Raw genomic sequence first — 19897 nt, forward strand, 5'->3', positions numbered from 1 at the left:
CTGAGCCAGCGCTCAGCACCAGCCTGAAAGCACTGGGATTTGACAGAGGGTGACCTCAACTATTGGGCTTCCCAAGGTGGCACATGTCATAAAGAACCCACCTGCTAATGCAGGAGACATAAGAGATCCCTGGGTTTGATCCCTGGGTTGGGAAGATCCCCTGGAGAAGGAGGGCATGGCAATCCACTCTAGTATTCTTGCCTGGAGAATTCCATGGATGGGGGAGCCTGGCAGGACACAGTCCATGGGGTCGCAGAGAGTTGAACATGACTGAGGTGACTTAGCATGCATGCATGCAACCTTAACTATCAGGTCACCTTTCTTTCTCCTTCTCATTGCCTCTCTTATGCATTTTGGGTCTTCAAAGCAGACACTTGGAGATATTAAGGTTTAGCAAACAGCATAGTTTCAGACCCTCTGACTTTTGGCTTTTCAAGGAGTTATAAGGGGCGTGGGGTTTCAGCTGTTTGAGGTAACTAAAGTACCTCTCAAATTATGCATGCCAGACTTCTTTCATGGTCCAGTGTTTAAGAATCTGCCTGCCAATGTAGGAGATGCGGGTTTGATCCCTTGTCCCGGAAGATCCCACATGCCTCAGGACAACTAAGCCTTCTCACCCTAGAGCTCATATTCTGCAACAGGAGAAGCCACCACGATGAGAAATACTCACACCACAACAAAGACCCAGTGCCACTGAAAATAGATTTTAAGGAAGAGCAACCTTCACCAGGTACAGAGTCTGCTGCCTTTAAAAAAAATTATGCCCACCACTAGGATGGCAGATACAGTTGTAAAGAGCTAGAGGTACATTTTCTCCGAGGGTCCGATTTAAATGGTCACTTTATCTGGATGCATCAGCCAGGTCCTCCAAAGAGCCTGAATCCCTAGAAGGAGAAAAAGGTGTGTAGGGAGAACTCCATGTGATGGCCATGGAGGTCCAGCCCCCTTTGAGAAGAGGGCACAGCAGCAATGAGATGAGGGACCCATCACGGCGCCCATGCTGTGGCCATGGTCTTCCCAGGGCACCCCATGGCTGAGTTGTGGGGTTCAGGGGTCTGGCCACTGCCAGCCCCTCTGGCACTTCTTGAATGGACACTCTTTTCTCAGGGGTGCCCATGGAATTTAGCCCTTATTCCATCTTCACTGGGATCTGAGGCTCTCTGCCTGCTTCTGCTTCCTCTCGTTTATTTCACACAGGCCTCATCCACCCTCCCTACCAGTGCCTTTGCCCAGTCTCCACTCCGGTCCACACTCCAGCCTGTCTCCCTCCATCTGGGTCAGGCCCTGTCCACCTCCTACATCAGGGCAGGCCTGCTTAGGTGGCCACGATTTCCCAGGGAGGCTCTGCCCCAGCTCCTCCCAAGGGATCTTTAAAACATAAATTGCTGACCTGGGATGCAATGGTGCTGAGTTTATCACATGAAGTTAACTGCTGACATTCTTTCCCCAACTTGAGCCAAAATCAACATAAACAGCCCACTCCCCATTCGTTACCCTAATGCCATCAGCAATCTGACCAGGCCTGACCCCACCTGAGGCCTTCTGATTTATGGCCTCACCAACAGATGCCTGGCTAGTTCTTAGCTGCTGTGTCTGGTTGCCTGGGAGGAGACTACTTCAAGAGAAATGGCAGCCTCCCCTCTTGGCCTGGAGACAATGGGCTTCATCAGGGAGGAGGTTTCAAAGTTGCAGCCTTTGCTGATGTCTGGGAAAGGACAGAGACCAAGCTCTCACTGGGTTGGCCAAAAAGTTCATTCAGGTTTTCCCGGCCTCTCTTATAGAAAAACCCCAAAGAACTTTTTGGCCCACCCAGTATTTAGGGCAAAAACAAATGTTTTCTGCATCCTCCTCATTTCTAAGTCGGCTGACCTGAAAAGAGTGAGAGCAAAGCTTGGGCCAGTGGCATGAGCAGGCAACATGTGAGGTCCTACTCTTTTCTCCATAGTTGAATCATGGACACTGTTTTTCCTTTTTAAGCATCAATAAGATTGTGGGCAGAATTCCCAAGTCAGTATTTTTAATCTATATTTTTTACTATAAATTTTTATCCCATCCATACAGAAAAGTGCACAAATCATAAGTACAGAGCTTGATGAATTTAAGTGGATGCACTCATATGGCTATAATTAAGCAAGTCATCCTTATGTGTTGAGATGAGTGTTTTTTTTTTTTTTTTTTTGAGTGTTATTTTTAAAGGTCTTCTTTCCAGGAGAATTCACCATAGACTTCCTTCCTACATGCAGAAAATCTCACCCAGTTTATTCAACTTACTTGATATTTTTTTAGCCACCTGATGCAGGAGTGACAGAGAAGCCGGAGTTGGTCACATCCTGTGGCTGCTTGGAGTTAGGATTCTTTGGCATTCTAGTCAGCAATTCTGCCATCTCCTCTTGCTTCCCTCACTTCTGTTTTCTTCTCAACTCTATCACACATGCTATTTGGTGCCAGGATCTAGAGAATTCCAAGTTTGAAGTCCATCTCCACTTCTTGTCTTAAAAGCACTAGGCCTGTATTAAAATTCAGAACACTGAATTTAACAGTTGCATCTACCCCCAACTTAATTTCCAAAGTGCTATGTTCCAAGCCAAAAGACCATGTGGAGAACCTAGGTGGTCTATTGTCTTAGCTTTCACCTGAACCTCAGAGGGGATGTTATTAGGAAAGAGAAGTTGCTAAGATGTGGCCTCAGGACCTATCAGTCAGGGAGCAAGGAAATGGGACCAGGGAGGCTTCCAAGAATTAAGGACTTGATACCAAGTCTAGTCTCCCAAAAGATAACTGGTTCAGTTCTACAGGAGAGCACTGGAGATCACATAAATGATGTCCAGTTGGCCTCATGGTAGTGAGGGAGCTGGGGTATTTATACTCCTGCAGCCACCAGTCATTGGTCAAGGTGTTTATACTTCATGTGTGCACTGACTGAACCTCCTGAGTTCCAGTCACTAAGATGCAGATGTTGGTTGTTAGAAGTGCCTCAGGAGCCAGTGGGCATGAATGTGGCAAAGAGACCCCAGGAGAGAGACTGACCTGGAGCATCTGCCTTGCTCCCACTAGGACACACGACGGGAATTGAAGCTAATTCTGAGATGCTAGATAATTTGTTACAGTTCATGAAAAGGCTGCTTTGGGGTTGGGAGTCCAGATCCCTGTTGCTCTACCAGCGTTTTGAGCCATTGATGAGCCTTGCTCTCTTACATGTGTCTTTCACCGTGCCAAGAAGTATAGCCAAAGAAGGATGTTCTTTGAAAACTAAGAACCAGGGATAATCTTACTGCAAAATGTACTATGCACCTGATTCCTAACCTTCATTGTTGTCAGGGAGAGCATGTGTGGAGGTGATGGCAATAGCAGTGAGAGCCATGGGAACCTGAGGGAATCATGAGAAGGGTTGCTGTGACAATGACAGTGGTACCAGGAGCAGAAAGGGCAGAGTGTTGGAAGCATTCTAGAGACAGTCTCCTCTTGACTGGGTCATCCAGAGCACTATAAGGTTAAAATGCCCCAAATATGCCGTGGCCAGCCTGCAGTGGAGGACCATACCTTGCTCCATGTATCAGAGACTCAGAGTTGAACATAAACCAAGAAAACACACCCACTCAAATCCTGCTATCAGCTTGATTATTTGCTTTGCCTCCAGAGATCCACTCTAGCATTCTGCACTTGGTTCTGGAGTCTTAGAGGATCATTTGTTTTTACTCATCTGGAAGACAGAGGGCCAAAGAATCAGTTGATGACTCGAGTTACTAGTAAATGATAGACAAGAGGAGAGTGGTTGGGGTAATTAGTCCCCTTCAACCAGTGGCTGCATCTCTTTCGGACTTTGGTTTCATAACTCCAGCTCAATCGGTGGCCGTGAGCACTAGTTATGATCCCTGTCCTTTCAGTTCTGGGAGTGGGAGTGACAAACCCTGAGACTGCAGCAGAGGGAGTCTAATTGGTCCTCTCAATGCATCCCATGCCTATAAGTAATCATCTGACATGGATTCTGTCTCCAGCTGGGATTCTCATGGAGAAGGGCATTCAGTTTTCAGAATTCAAGGCTGGTGTTAGTGTGCAGGTTGGTAAGAGAAGGTCATCATGTGAGTGGATTCCTATGATGACTGGGTCAGCTCAAAGACTTGCAGACTTTTTGATGAAGAACAGGGCATAGCTGCATGAAGAAACTGGGACTCAATGGGGGGGGGGTCCTTCTTCCAGATTAATTAGGATGAAAGCTCTGGTACATGGGAACATGGTTCAGAAATCTGAGATTCTCCAGGGAGATCAAGAATTCCACCAATTGAAGAAATGCAGGAATCTCCTCAATAAGGGACTTAGCCTCTTTAGGGGGAGGAGACTCTCTGGGGAGGAGTTCCTGTCCAAGCCCCATTGCAAAGGCAAGTTGATCCTCCTGACCTACCCTGGGAAGGGTCCCGGGCAGAGAACCAGAGTCCATTTCCAGGCCCACTGAGGACCATGCTGTGCCCCACAGGATCACAGAGGAAGAGATTCCCGAGGTCCTGCCAAGAAGCCTAACCTCACTTGTGAAGAGCATCCCTAGCAAGGCCCCACTCCTGGGAACTTGGGTCTACAATCTCTTCACTGCACTCCTGCAGGACTGGCCAGAGTCTGAAGTCTTAGTACCTTCTAAGGTTGGCTCACTCCTTGTGTGACTTAGGAAAAAATGAAGGAACAGAAGTCAAAGCTTATCATTCTCTAAGTGCGATCTCTCCCTCTGCTTCTGGAAAATCCTACCAACCCCTATGAAAACTCCAGAGTTTGCAGAATTACAAGTAGTGCTGACTATTCAATGCTTCAGTTCAGTCTAGTCCATGGGGTCACATAGAGTTGGACACGACTGAGCACGTAGCATGCAGTCATCTCAGCAGGAGCCAAGAAATTGCCAATGAGGAACTCACTCAACACTCATCATGAAAGAGCCAGAGACTCAGGGCCAAGTCTTTAAAAACTGCCAAGTGATTGTAGGTCAAATGCCACTTCTCTGCTCTTATCATTCTCACTCATTTGCAAGGGCATGTGGGGTCTTTTAACCTTTAAACTATAAGCAAAGAGTAGGACAAAATGGGCATCCTCTGAGTTTTTCATCCTATTGTTCCATCTATGGCTTCAGACAGTGGCTCACATCTCCTCTGGACCACAAGATCATCCCTCAGTTCTTTGGCTTCAGACGTGGTTGACTCTTGGTCATAGACTATTCATTTGTTCTTCATCTACCTGCACAGAAATCCCGATGATAGACTCCATTCTACTTTCTATTAAGCCTCTAGTTTCACTTTGAAATATGTGTGTTCTTTGCTTTAGTATCACTGTTGTTTATCTGCAGTATTTTTATTGCAATACAGAAGGGAGTCATGATTCATAACAGATTCAGTCCCTTGCACCACTATGGACTTCCCACGCATACACATTAAGTAGATCATTACATGTTAAATAACTAGTGTTGTGGTGTTTGATTCTAGTAACCAAAGAAAATAAATAGAAACATGGGGACTTCCCTGGCAGTCCAGTGGTTAAGACTCCTAGCTTCCAATGCAAGGGGTGTGGGTTCAATCCCTCGTCAGAGGAACTAAGATCTGACATGCCTCAGGGCAACTAAGCCTGAGTGCTGTAACTACTGAGTCTGTGCACCGCAATGAAAGATCTCGTGTACCACAACAAAGACCTAACAGTCAAAAATAAATATTTAAAAAGGAAAAAAAAAGGAAGATTGAAATACCCAAATAGTGGTGGCCTCTGAGTTTGAGTTCTTTCCAAGTTTTTCACTTAAGGATTTGGACCAAGATGGCGTGTGTTATACAATAGGAGCTTTTGATGGTTGAGTCCACCTAAAACATGGTTATCAGGTAACTAGACCAATCCAGCATCAAGGGAAATAGATTATTTTAGAAGAATTTACGCACAGACGATCCCCCCACTCCCAGACTAAAGACTGTTTAACGTGCTCTTTTGTGCTCAGAAACTAGATTTTAGTATTCTTACTAAATAAGAGAACAGAAGAAACCAGGTACAAATAGCCAAACGTGCACTCAGATGAGGCTACAACAGGATCAAGCTGCAGAGTCAAGTCCCCACCCATTCATAGTTGACCCCTTATTCTGTCCATAAATCCTCAGCACTCCAGACATGGGAGAATCACCAGCTTGACCTTCTCTGATTTTGACCTTGAAATGCCCCCAATCATGATTCCCACTGACATAAAGAAAGGCTTTACTTGGCCTGAAAAAAGCTAACCCTTGGCTCTCTTGGGGTCTCTCCAGGTGACTCCATGGAGCCAGGTGAGCTGGAGAAAGAGATGTCAGTAGAGGATAAAATAGCAATAGCAAAAACAAGAAGCTCTTCTAAGACAAAGCCTAAAATGTACAATAGAGCATCCCAGCCTCTGATATGGGGGTATCTCTAAGAATTATTGCTGAACCCTTTGTGGAAGAACCAACCAAGGACATTTTGAAAAGTCTACATTGATATCTTGCAAAGATAGCCTTGTGATTATCATAATAAAAATATGCATTCCATCTTAATCCTCATCCTAACACATAGCTTTTAAAACCCTTCTAGGAGAAATTACAAGAATCAATGGAACAACTTGTGTTGTAGTATTTAGTTTTGTTTCCAGCTCCTGAATAGTTCTAGAGCTACATGGGTAAAATGGTGTCTTTTGTTATTCATAACAAGCCCCTTTTAACCATATTGTTATGTTAATGGTGTGACTTCTGGATAACTCTTAAACTGAGAGCCGGTTGCCAGGAGAACCAATTTAGAATTAGAGATTTGGATGTCTCCTAATTCTATTCTTTTGGGTTTTCTGTTGTTGTTTAGTTACTCAGTCATGTCTGACTCTTTGTGATCCCATGGACTGTAGACCACCAGGCTCCTCTGTCCATGGGTTTTTTTTCCAGGCAAGAATACTGGAGTGGGTCACCATTTCTTTCTCTAGGGGATCTTCCTGACCCAGGGATCAAACCCACATGTCCTGCATTGACAGGTGGATTCTTTATCGAGGCTTCATTATGTAGGCATGACTGGCCTGTGCTCTGCAACAAGAGAAGCCACCTCAATGAAAAGCCCTTGCATCACAGCTAGAGAGAAACCCCCACTGGCAGCAACTATAAAAAACCCATGCATAGCAGCAAAAACCTAGCACAGCCAAAAATACATAATTTTTTACAAAGCTGGTGACCATAACGTGAAAAATTAGACCCTTCCTACTGGTAAAACAAAGAACAAAAAAATCTCAGTTAGATCTGGGGCACCACAAGGGGAATCTCTCTTGCCCTACAATGATAGTAGAGCCCAAAAGGAAGGACACTTTTTGTCTGGCAAGAGCTCAGCCAGTGAGAGACTGTCATAACTCAGCTAATGAAAAGTCATTCAATTCCTCCAGTGGACTGTTTCCTATGGCCCTTCCAACTTCCTTTCTCCCTCTACAAGAGTTCTCTCCTTGTTGCATGGGACCCACAAGTGCCACACCCTGGATGCAAACCTGGAATTGCACTTCTATGTCAATCCTGAGTAGGGCTTCCCAGGTGGTGCTAGTGGTAAAGAACTCACCTGTCCAGGCAGGAGACATGAGAGACTCAGGTTCAATCCCTGGGCTGGGAAGATCCCTTGGAGGAGGGCATGGCAACCCACTCCAGTATTCTTGCCTGGAGAATCCCATGGACAGAGGAGCCTGGTAGGCTACAGTCCATGGGGTCGCAAAGAGTCAGACACGACTGAAGTGACTAAGCACACATGCACACTGACCCTGAATTTTTTCTGGAGCAATCCCTGGCAGTGTACTTAAGACTAACATTTTCATGGCTCATATAGGGATTCAGAGAAGACCCTTGATAGCTCTGAGGTGGGCAAGCAAACAGATGCAGTTTCCACAATATCTCAATTCATGCTCACTGCTTTTCTCACGGACCCTGGGGTCTGAGGGTAGGTCTGTCTCTCCTGGATCCAAGTTTCCACCCTCTTTGCATTTTGAAGCTCTCCAGGTCTTATTCAGGATCTATTTTAAGGCTTCATCTTTTCCGGTTAAGGCTTTCTGTATCTGCAAGTACTCATTTAGCACTTCAACCTGACTCTTGATATCAGGTTGTTCCAATTGGAACTGTGTTAGCCTTCAGCCTAATTCCTTTTGGAATGGGGGTGGTTTCACTGAAATTGCAGTTTGCCCAAACCCATGTTTGATATTTAGGGCATCTTATATTAGAAGAAGAGCTACACTTAGAATGCCTAAAAGTCTGTCTGGATCTTGTTGTTTGGTCGCTGTCATGTCCAAATCTTTGCCACACCATGGATTGCAGCATGCCAGGCTCCCCTGTCCTTCACTATCACCCAGAGTTTGCACAGATTTGCTCAGTCAGTGATACTAACTAACTATCTTATCTGTTGCCCCTTCTCCTCCTGCCCTCAATCTTTCCCAGCATTAGGATCTTTTCCAGTGAGTCAGCTCTTGGCATCAGGTGGCTCAAGTATTGTGCTTCAGCATCAGTCCTTCCAATGAATATTCAGAGTTGGTTTCATTTAGGATTGACAAACTAAGCATCAGCTGCAAGATATTCACAGGTTAGTTGGCTAGTGCTGAAACTACATTCCACATTCTCTTATGGCCAAACCTTTTTTTTTTTTTTTAACTGGAGAATCATCTACACTTTTACAGAATTCACTCCTACAGAATTTTAAGAGAAAAAGGTGGACAACATAGGTTTGATGAATTCACCAACTCTTGGGCATCCTAATTGTCAAGATTCTTTTCTCCTTTTTTTATATGAAAAGGGAATGCCCTTGGTGTACTCATCCAAAAAACACAGGGACCACCATCAACCCACAGGATATTAGAGCCAGCAAGGGGACCCTGTGACGTGGAAGATCCCCCTTGCATTAGAGCCATTACTTCCATTGCCCATTTAGTTAAGACCACTGAGAAAATCATGGGATCCCGTTTCACCATATTTGTACCTCATGCAGTAGAAGACCCTCTGAAATCTCACCACACTCATCATTTCTCAGTCAGCTACCTTACCTCCTAAGAAGCCCCTTTGTTTAACTGCTCTTTACACAAGGTTATTACAGTGGAAAAGTTAACACTGGTATTCTTCTGTCCCCAGTGAGGTCCCTCACAACTGCCTAATCCTGACAGATCACCTCCTGACACCTTGTGATGATCTGAAGCAAAATCCTCTGGGTAGTGCCGATTTCTCAGTGTTCACAAGTGGCTCTTATTTAAAAGGTGACAATGGCAAGTCTTGTGCTGGATATGGTATTGCAATTCATTTGGGTATCGAGGCAGCACCTTTACCTGTGGCTACTTCTGCCCTACAGCCTGAACTAGACCCTCTTACATGGGCTTGTACTTTAGCCAAGGGCAAAATTGCCAATATAGGTATTGACAATAGATACGGGGCTCCCTAGGTGGCGCTAGTGGTGAAGAACCTGTCTGCCAATGCAGGAGATTGTAAAGATGAGGTTTGATCCCTGGGTCTGGAGGATCCCCTGAAGAAGGAAATGACAACTCTCCAGTATTGTTGCCTGGAGAATCCCATGGACAGAGGAGCCTGGTGGACTACCATCCATGGGGTCACGAAGAGTCAGACACAACTGAAGCCATTGAGAATGCGTGCACACACATGCTTTCTGAAAAGCTCATGGTTTTGGAATGTCATGGAAGCAATGTGGCTTCCTTATTTCCAGTGGAAATATTTAAAATGAACCCTATGTTTAGGAATTGCTGGATGCAGTACTTTTACCTGCTGCTTTTGCTACAAGATTCTGGAGCATTCTAAACTCTACTCTCCAGAAGCTAAGGGAAATCACCTTGCTGACATTTCCACAAAGAACGCTACCCTTTAAAGGAACCGATAGCAGCCAAATTTCTGTCATGGTCCAAAGGCATATATTCCAAGTGATAAGTTAAAAAAAAACAAAAACTGTCTCTGAGGTTGATGGTTGGGCTTCTCTACAGGAAAAAAAACAAAAACAAGTTGGGAAATACAACCATTCCATTGTTGGTTTGGCAAAACAACAGAACAGGGTTGTTTAGTCCAAACCAGAGCAACAAGAGACTCAGATTCCCACCCCTCACCACTGTACCTGCATTAAACCATTGGTCTACTGACAGTAACATTCATGAATACAGGTGAGGAAATGAATGAAACTGAAAAACTTCCTACCTCCCTTGTGCAAAATACAACCCAGGGAAGTCTTTTGTGTTGCTCCCAGTCACGAGAAGCCTAATGGACCCTCATGCCTAATGGACCAGTTGATGTCTGGCAAATGCGTTTCATATGGCTTCCTCGATCTCACGGATATAAATGTATTTTAGTCATGGTCTGCATGTTTTTACTCTGCACCAAAGCCTTCCCTTGCAGACAGGCTACTGTCTCTTCCATGGCTAATGTCCTTTTGGAAAAAAGGCCATACCTACCTGGGACATTCCTATCTAATTTCAGTGATTGAGCACCCATTTTACTGGTTGAGTACTTCAACAAGTACTTCAACTTGTTGAAGTCTGCACTGTGTGGCTGATCTGACAACACTTTCACTGTTGATTACTGCCCTCAATCCTCTGGTCTGGTAAATGCACTAAGGACATTAACACTCAATGGGCAACATTTCTACAGGTCTTCCAACTACCTTGGCCAAAAGCATTACTGTTGGTCCTTCTAAATCTCAGATCTACCCCTTTGGAAACTCATTAACTCTCCCTCTTTGAGATAGTCCCAAGAGTCCCAATGTCCTTGGCTCCTGCCTCTTTTGACTGCAAGACTGGAGTATCTCTTTGTCAGTTCTCAAAGACCTAATAACTTCCATTAAAAATAACCAAGTATGGTAGAACAATCTCTCTCCAATCTATCCTAGAAAGATGAAGACATTCATCTCAGCTTGCAATGTGGATATCTCATCTATTATTAAAGACACTGCCAGAAGACAACTTTTTTGATTAAGACCAATTAGATCTTTAAAGGACATGAGCAAGTTTGTTTAAAAAAGAATTGTAATAGGCTGATTTATTCAACCCCATTCTGAGTTCTTTCAGTTCAGTTGCTCAGTCGTGTCCGACTCTTTGTGACCCCATGGACTGCAGCACACCAGGCTTCCCTGTCCATCACCAACTTCTGGAGTTTACTCAAACTCATGTCCATTGAGTCAGTGATACCATCCAAGCATCTCATCCTCTGTCATCCCCTTCTCCCACCTTCAATCTTTCCTGGCATCGGGGTCTTTTCCAATGAGTCATTTCTTCGCATCAGGTATTGGAGTTTCAACTTCAGCATCAGTCCTTCCAATGAATATTCAGGACTGATTTCCTTTAGGATGGACTGGTTGGATCTCCTTGCAGTCCAAGGGACTCTCAAGAGTCTTCAACAACACAGTTCAAAAGCATCAATTCTTCAGTGCTCAGCTTTCTTTATAGTCCAGCTGTCACATCCACACAGAACTACTGGAGAAACCATAGCTTTGACTAGATGGATATTTGTTGGCAAAATAATATCTCTGCTTTTTAATATGCTGTCTAGGTTGGTCACAACTTTTCTTCGAAGGAGCAAGCATCTTTTAATTTCATGGTTGTAGTCACCATCTGCAGTGATTTTGGAGCCCCCCAAAATAAAGTCTCTCACTGTTTCCATTGTTTCCCCATCTACTTGCCATGAAGTGATAGGACTGGATGCCATGATCTTAGTTTTCTGAATGTTGAGCTTTAAGCCAACTTTTTTCACTCTCCTCTTTCACTTTCATCAAGAGGCTCTTTAGTTCTTCTTCCCTTTCTGCCGTAAGGGTGGTGACATCTGCGTATCTGAGGTTATTGATATTTCTCCTGGTAATCTTGATTCCAGTTTGTGCTTCATCCAGTCCACCATTTTGCCTGATGTACTCTGCATATAAGTCAAATAAGAAGGGTGATAATATACAGCCTTGACGTACTCTTTTCCAATTTGGAACCAGTCTGTTGTTCCATGTCCAGTTCTAACTGTGGCTTCTTGACCTGTAGACAGATTTCTCAGGAGGCAGGTCAGGTGGTCTGGTATTCCCATCTCTAAGAATTTGCCACTGTTTGTTGTGATCCACACAGTCAAAGGTTTTGGCATAGTCAATAAAGCGAAAGTAGATGTTTTTCTGAAACTCTATTGCTTTCTCTATGATCCAATGGATGTCGGCAATTTGACCTCTGGTTCCTCTGCCTTTTCTAAGTCCAGGTTGAACATCTGGAAGTTCACCACTATTCATATAAGGAAGTTCACATACTATTGGGGCCTGACTTGGAGAATTTTGAACATTACTTTACTAGCGTGTGAGATGAGTGCAATTGTGTGGTAGTTTGAATATACTTTGGGATTGCTTTTCTTTGGGATTGGAATGAAAACTGACCTTTTCCAGTCCTGTGAGTTCTTCAGAAATCTCTAAATCCATCAAGGTGTGCGTTACATGGTGGATGTACCCTTGGAGACACAACTGGTTGGGCTTATCTGAAGTTTATCAGTTACCCAAATCCATCAGTCTCAAGGGAGATAAACACCTCTCCTCTGGATGCCCACGTGAAGCATTTAAGATTTGTCTTGCCCCCAAAAGGGGCCTTCCCAGCTGAGGTGCTCTTCTTCCCATTTACTGCTGCACTAGCCAGGCTGTAGCTCAGCCTCAATCTCCAATGAAGCTCTCTATGCCCTTGGGTCTGGAGGTCTCCATAGTCTTGCATATGAAGCCCATTCCATGGGGAGAGATTTAGAGTTCTGCTCTATGATTTTAGACCCAGAGAGCAGAATCTGAGCTGTGGCTCCAGTGATCGGGTGGGGGCAATGGTGAGCATCTCTGATAACCCCACTTCAGGAGGTGAGTGCTCAGTGGATGGGGGGGAGCAGTAAATCCAGATCTCCTTGGCTTATTTCTCACCATGAAACCCCTGCCCCATGAGTCCCAGTATTTTCAGCAGCATGGAACCCAAGGTAGAATCTCGGTCCCATGGGTGGTGGTCCTGTGGAGGGAGGGGGTTCCCCACATCTCAGCCATATTCATATAGGACTTAGTTTCAACAAGTCGCTGGAGCAGGACAAGCAATGCTGACATCCTGCATCTCTCTGAAAGAAAGCTGGGGGCTGTGGGGAAAGGGGGCCCTGGGTTCTTGACTGTTCCCTACTGGAGTGGAGTTTAAACCTCTTGCTGATCTAGAAGAGGGAAGGGAGTCTGTAGATCCTGGTTCAAAAACCACAGACTGAGACTTTTCTAGTGGTCCAGTGGTTAAGACGTTGTGCTTCCAGTGCTGGGGCCACAGGTTCGATCCCTAGTCAGGGATCTGGATCCCCCATGCTATGTGGCATGGCCAAAAAATTTGCCACCATCACCACTAACAACAAAACCAGACCCTGTAGTTCTAAATTGTAGGTTTTCTTGATTAAATGGTCATTTCCTGACAGTTTGAATGGTTAACATTTTCCCCAGGGAACAAGTCCATCTCAGAACTCCTTATGCTGTCATGATAGAAGTAGACCTCTGTGTGTGTGTGTGTGTGTGTGTTTAAAGAAATGCATACACACTGATGTTTGCTTCAAAATATAGAATGGAAAGTAGATGGAGTATAGATAAGACTTATCATGAGATAATTTTTGAATAAGGACATGAATGTAGAGCACTACCTTTGCATAAGACCCTCCAGAATATTTTTCCCATATCCTTTGAATCTGTTCATTCCACTGACTAGTTCAAAGAAAGAATGGCAACTCTTAATCTTTTCTATATGAGCGATTCCTTTGGACAGAACTCTGAATCTGCTTTTTGCATTGTTGTGCTTTGCTTTTTTATAATAATGGCTCGTTAATAGGTGTAGACTGAATGATGGGATTAGAAGACTGCTTGGCTACAAGCCCCATCAATATAGGGCAGGAATTGAGTGAAATATATGGAAAACTATTAAGAATCTCACACTTATTTCACATGTGAATCAAAGTGGGGAGAGGAACCTTTGCAATAGAAAGATGTTAGAGTGAGATATCTCGGCATCCACGGAGGTGGGCCATGTCCTCCAGACACGAGGCTGTAAGAAATACCCACCACTTCCAGAAGGGACCAACAGCAAGACTCCCACGATCAGGTTTAAGGTGAATTATTGGCTTTTAAGAGACCAAATTATTTGTCCTGTAGGTTATCAGACATTCCAGATGAATGCATTGTGAGACTTTGAAAGACAGTGAGTGGGTCTGGATCAGATCTCCTCTCAGGTCCCACCTTCTGGACATGTGGTAGAAACACTCAGAGGTGACCAGGGTCAAGATTCCACTTGAAGTCAGACATTGTCCCTTCCATGGGGGCCTGAACCTTAGAACGTATTACGAGAAAGCCTTGAATGACCACTTTGGATCTGAGGGCTCCGTGGGGCTTATGAGATACTTATGAGACACACTTGCCACAGCTGACTCAGGGTTGATGACCAAAAAGCGACTGAACTAGACCCTTCCAGTCAATTGGGTAGAGCCTGGCATTGCCCACATGCACATGACAACGTACGTTGGCTGTTAGTGGAGCGGGGGTTGGATAGGCAAGAGTGTGTAACTTTACAGTCTAGACAGTACAGTTTTAGTTGCTTGGTCTCTCCCAGTTTTAGGCAAAAAGGAACAAACAAAGCTTATGCAGAAGTTGAACAAGTCTTCGCACTTCTCAGAAATCCAGCCTGGTTTAGTTACCGTGTTATAAGGAATACCAGGGCGGGATCACATGTCCCTTTATTGATCCAGAACCAGATAAAGGCACTCAAACACAATGACAACATATAGAGAAAGCCATCGTTCAACATCAACCCCATCAGTGGTAACACTCATCTTGGTAGGTTGTCCATAAAGGCATTTGAGTGCTGTTTTGCCCAAGAAAACAAAGCCTTGTGCATCAGAAATACCTCCTGAGAGGTAACAATCTACTTATTCTTTAGGGATAGTCAAACAAGGACATTGATGTCTACCTTGAATGTGGATCTTAAGATTCAGTATAAAAAAATCAATTCTATTATAAATCTGCTGTGATCTCTAATTTTGGGGTTTCCCAGGTGGCAGGAGTGGTAAAGAACCCTGCTGTCAATGCAGGAGATATAAGAGACACGGGTTTGATCCTTGGATCAGGAAGATCCCCTGGAGGAGAGCATGGCAACCCACTCCAGTATTCTTGCCATGGACAGAGGACCCTGGTGGGCTATAGTCCATAGTGTTGCAAAGAGGTGGACGTGATTGAAGCAACTTAGTAGATACATAATCTCTAGTTTTACAAATTTCACTTGCTAACATGGTAGAAAAAGTGATTTGACCCCATCACTCACAAAATAGGAGACTGGGATAAAGCTGAGTGAGGAAGAGATGCCACCTCTGGGAAACTTACATTGCCAACCAACAGCCTTCATTTTGATGACTTCGCGTGCTAGCAGCCAGTTCCTGGGGGAGATTATTTCAGCTGAAGAACTGCCTTCTCCCAGTTTACATGCCCATTTCCTGACATCACCCCTGCTGGTGACAAATCAATACAGGATAGAGAGGTCTAATGCTCTTGCCCCTAATCAGGAAGAGTTTTATGGAGTATTCCATCTTTAGAACTGCTTGCTGGGCCAAAAGAAAGATGGACAGTTCAACTTCTCCACCCAACTGATCCTGTTTCCGACTTGGCTTCCACAGGTATCAATCCCAAGGTCACTCTGCACAGCAAGCCAGGTAAAAGAGCAGGGAAAAAAGCATCAGGGTCTCTATTTTGAGAAAGCCTCTTCAAGTGAAAGCCAGCATCTAAGAGGCTAAGTGAGAACCAGGCTCCAGAGCAGGAGAACTGAAAACCTTGGCACCTTCTGCCATGAAAGACTTTTCCAGCCAGGTACCAGGCAGCAGCCTCGGGAGACCTCAGAAAGCCAGAGCTGCAGTGCATCCAAGTGGCGTCTGTTACATTCAAAGCAGATCCGACCTACACACAGCAATGAGCAGAGAAGCAAGTGAGTCAGCCTCAAGGTACAATGCATCTCCCTCTGGACTGAGTGGTTTTCTCAGTTCAGTAAGCAGGGCTGTTTGCAGAAGCTTCTGCCCTGCCATTTCAAATGCACCTACCCAAGCTTGTCGCAGCCTGCTGGGATGCTGGTGCTAACAGCATGCTACAGGCGTGCCAATGTTGACATGACTGTCACCTATTTGTCCCAGAGCATTTGAGCCACACTTTCTCCCCATACTTCACACATACAGGAATTAGGAAGGGGTGGTAATGACAACTTGCTGAATAGCTCCTGGGACCTTAAGTTCTGCCTGGTGAGGTGCCAGACACCACAAGGTATCTAGACCCAGAAGCTCGCAGGTTGAAGGATGCCTGCCTTACTGTCCTCCTGCCTGGTTGCTGCTGCTACTACCCTGGCTTCCTCTTCCTTGTTTTCTGAGGTCACCTCCACCTTGGGCAAACATGATTTCAGAGGGGTGGTCTGTTTCAAAGTCAAGAGTGCTCCAGGCAGAAAGGAGTTTCAACCACCAATTGCACTTCTAGCTCATGAAAAAATCAGAGTCTTGGTCCCACCCTCTTGCCTTGCCCTGCCCGCCGCCCTCCCCCCACCCCCCACCGCCAGCAGAGGATGCCCCAGGCTCTAGGTGATGGAGCCACAAAATGAAACTAATTGGTCTCAGAGTGAAGAGGTCCGCACATGCCTCCTGCTGACCATGAACGGATACACAGAACTGCAGGGGAACAAAGAGTTTCTAGTGTGTTAAGGTAACAGAGGAGCTTGTGACTTCTGTTATCTGGGAGAGAAAATAAATCCACAGATGGATCTGGAAATCAAGCTTCAGGAACAAATAAAAATCTAAAGGTAACCAGGAATAGGAACTAAAACTTGTTCTCTAAAAGTGGAAGATTCCAGAGAGGAGGTTCACAGGGATAACCAAATGCACCAGCCCCACCAGCTGGGCAGACAGAACCAACTCCAAACAAGCTCAAGATAAACCTTAACTTATCCAGTATCTCAGTAGATAAAGCATCAGAAAGCAAGAGGAGAGATCCCCAGTGCCCTTCACTCTCCCAAAGTCTGTGTTTGCTGGGGGAAGAGTCCTGAGCGACTAGCAGGTCAGATGGTGCTCACTGGGGGGGGCATCCTTCTCCATCATGGCTACTGAAATGCCTGCTTTTAAAAGGGAGGGAGGGGAACAGCTGACCAGTGCAAGTCTGATGCATGAAACAGGGCACCCAAAGCCGGTGCTCTGGGACAACCCACAGGGATGGGTCTGGGGAGGGAGGTGGGAGAGGGGTTCGGGATGAGGGGGGACACATGTATAACGTGTGGCCAACTCATATTGATGTATGGCAAAAACCATCACAATACTGTAAAGTAATTATCCTCCAATTAAAACCAAACTGAAAAAGGGAAGGAGTGAGAAAAGGCATCAGCAAGGGTCCTGTGACTCCCATGAGCACGTGCTCATCAGGCACCCCATCCCCAGAGAATGGGGAGCAGGCTTGGAATCTTTAAGGCAACTGGTCTTCTCAGATCAGCCTCTGAGAGCATGTTGCCCTGATCTCTGCACCTCCTCTGGGTCTGATTGTTTTGCATCGGCTTAGTAAGGAGGGATTTAAACTTAAATGCCAAACCAAACACCATGCTCACTTTCTTCTTTAGAGATAGAGATCCCGCCCGTGCCCCCCTGAGCAGCAGGGAAACAGACTTCTGCTCTCCTGGGTCAGGGAGGAGACACTCAGGGGATGGCCTGCTCCTGAGCCCCTGGCCTCCCCCTTATTCCCGAAGCCAGAGGCTGGAGCCACTGTCAGCTCTCATTAGAGAAGCCCACTATCCTTGCTTCCATTTTTAAGATGGCAACAAGGGGGGAATCACCTCCACAGGGGGTCGGGGTGGGCCCTCTTGGCCCAAGTATTCAGGCTCATTAAGATCCAGGAGATGCTACTTGTCCCCGTGCACTGAGCAATTATGACCAGCTTTGTTCAAGTCCCTCATCATGGCCCAGAAACTAATTGATCCTGAGTTGGAAGGCTCCATCTTGGTGAATGCAGAGCCCCCATAGGAAGACAAAAATGGTAAGTGGCATGGAAAACTAAGCTTGAGTTTTCCCCAAAGTGATTTCTCTTAAAATACATCCTTTGGGGCATGCGCCTCCTTCCGTTGCAACAGGCTTGGAACAGTCTGAGCATCTAGTTAGTTTCGTCATTTAGATAAGCTGGTTGTTTGAGAAAAAAATATTAATATTAGTCAGGGTAGCCGAAAGTCATCTGGAGTTTAGAGAGTGTGGTCCCAGTAGCACGGTGGCCAGGAAAGGGGCCCAGAAAAGATAGGTTAAGGAAACTGACAAGCTCGTTTTCCAAGAGCAGATGATTTCAGAGGAGGTTCCTAATGAAGCAAAATATATGAGCCCCACCAGCAGGGCAGCCATAGCCAAAATTCATCGTGAACATGGTTGATGATTTTTCCTATATCTCAGAAAGCATGGTGCCTCTTCCCTTCTGTTCCGTCTTCAGATCATGGGAGATCTCGCTCTGGTAGAGGCATGAGTTCTGTAAAACATTGCAGGAGGATTACATATGGCTCCCAAAGTGAAGTCCAGAGAGACTGTCTACAAATGGTTATTTCCCTTTCAGTGGGATTGAGGGCTGGGGAGGCAGTGGGAGGTGGCCCTGAAAAGCACATTAAATAAGAGTGAAGTAGTTATGCAGGTTTAAGTTTTTTCCTTCTGCATTGGTAAAAATTTCTAGAGATTAAGGTCATCCTTTTCTCCCTGGGCTTCCCTGATGGCTCAGCTGGTAAAGAATCCGCCTGCAGTGTAGGAGACCTGGGTTTGATGCCGGGATTGGGAAGATCCCCTGGAGAAGGGAGCGGCTACCTACTCCAGTATTCTGGCCTGGAGAATTCCATGGGCTTATAGGCCATGGGGTCACAAAGAGTTGGACACGACTGAGTGACTTTCACTTCACTAGGTATTTTCTCCCGCGTATAGGAGGGAGACAGCCCATGGAGATTCCAAATCTCAATGTGATCTAAGATCACAAATAAGCATTCTAGGAAGGGTAATTTCTACTCAGTTTTCCATTTCTTCCAGTCTGCTGTTTAATTGCCAACCTAAAATAATCCTTATACCAAAGACATTTTAGAGTCACAAATAATACTGCTACAATTCTCTGTTCATATCATCCATGTAGACATATTTCAAAATTAGCTCCTCATAACAATGCCTTTTGGGGCAGGCTGGGCAACACCCCAGCAGAAAAGCCCCAGATTTTACAAACAAGTTGGTATTTTTTAAAAAGTATGTAAAAATTACTCAGTTTACTACACATCTGGCATGGTTGTAAACATTTTTACATCAAAGTATTTTGAGGACTAAGCAAACTGTTATTTCTAACCTCACCTACATTTTAGGAGGGCTTTCCAGGCAGCGCTAGTAGTAAATAATCCACCCACCAACTCAGGAGACTTAAGAGATGTGGGTTCAATCCCTGGGTCGGGAAGATCCCCTGGAGGAGGAAATGGCAACCCACTCCAGTATTCTTGCCTGGAGAATCCCATGGACAGAGGAGCCTGGTGGGCTACAGTCCATAGGGTCACAAAGAGTCAGACATGACTGAGCGTACGTAAGGAGGTTGAGATACAGAGGTGTCAAGTAACTTGTCCGAAGGTTAGTGGTCAGGCAAGATGCTCTCCCAGTCCGGCCCCAGTCTAACTGCTACGCTTGATCCAACTGCCTCTTATTATGGACGTTCAAGTGGGTCATAGGTGCCGATGTATGACAGAAGGCAGGAGTGTTCATTGCTTTAGAGTTGGAAAACCATTTTAACGATATAATCATATTCCTTTTATGTTAAATGTATTTCTTAAAAGTAATGTTCAGATTTACCCTTGTGAGGACAACCACCCAACTTCTTGATAAAAGGAGGATGTATCCTCATTTGCAAGGGTCGGGAGGGCTGGCAGGGG

This window comes from Cervus canadensis, chromosome 1 (assembly GCF_019320065.1).
Source record: "Cervus canadensis isolate Bull #8, Minnesota chromosome 1, ASM1932006v1, whole genome shotgun sequence".
NCBI classification, from domain to species: domain Eukaryota; kingdom Metazoa; phylum Chordata; class Mammalia; order Artiodactyla; family Cervidae; genus Cervus; species Cervus canadensis.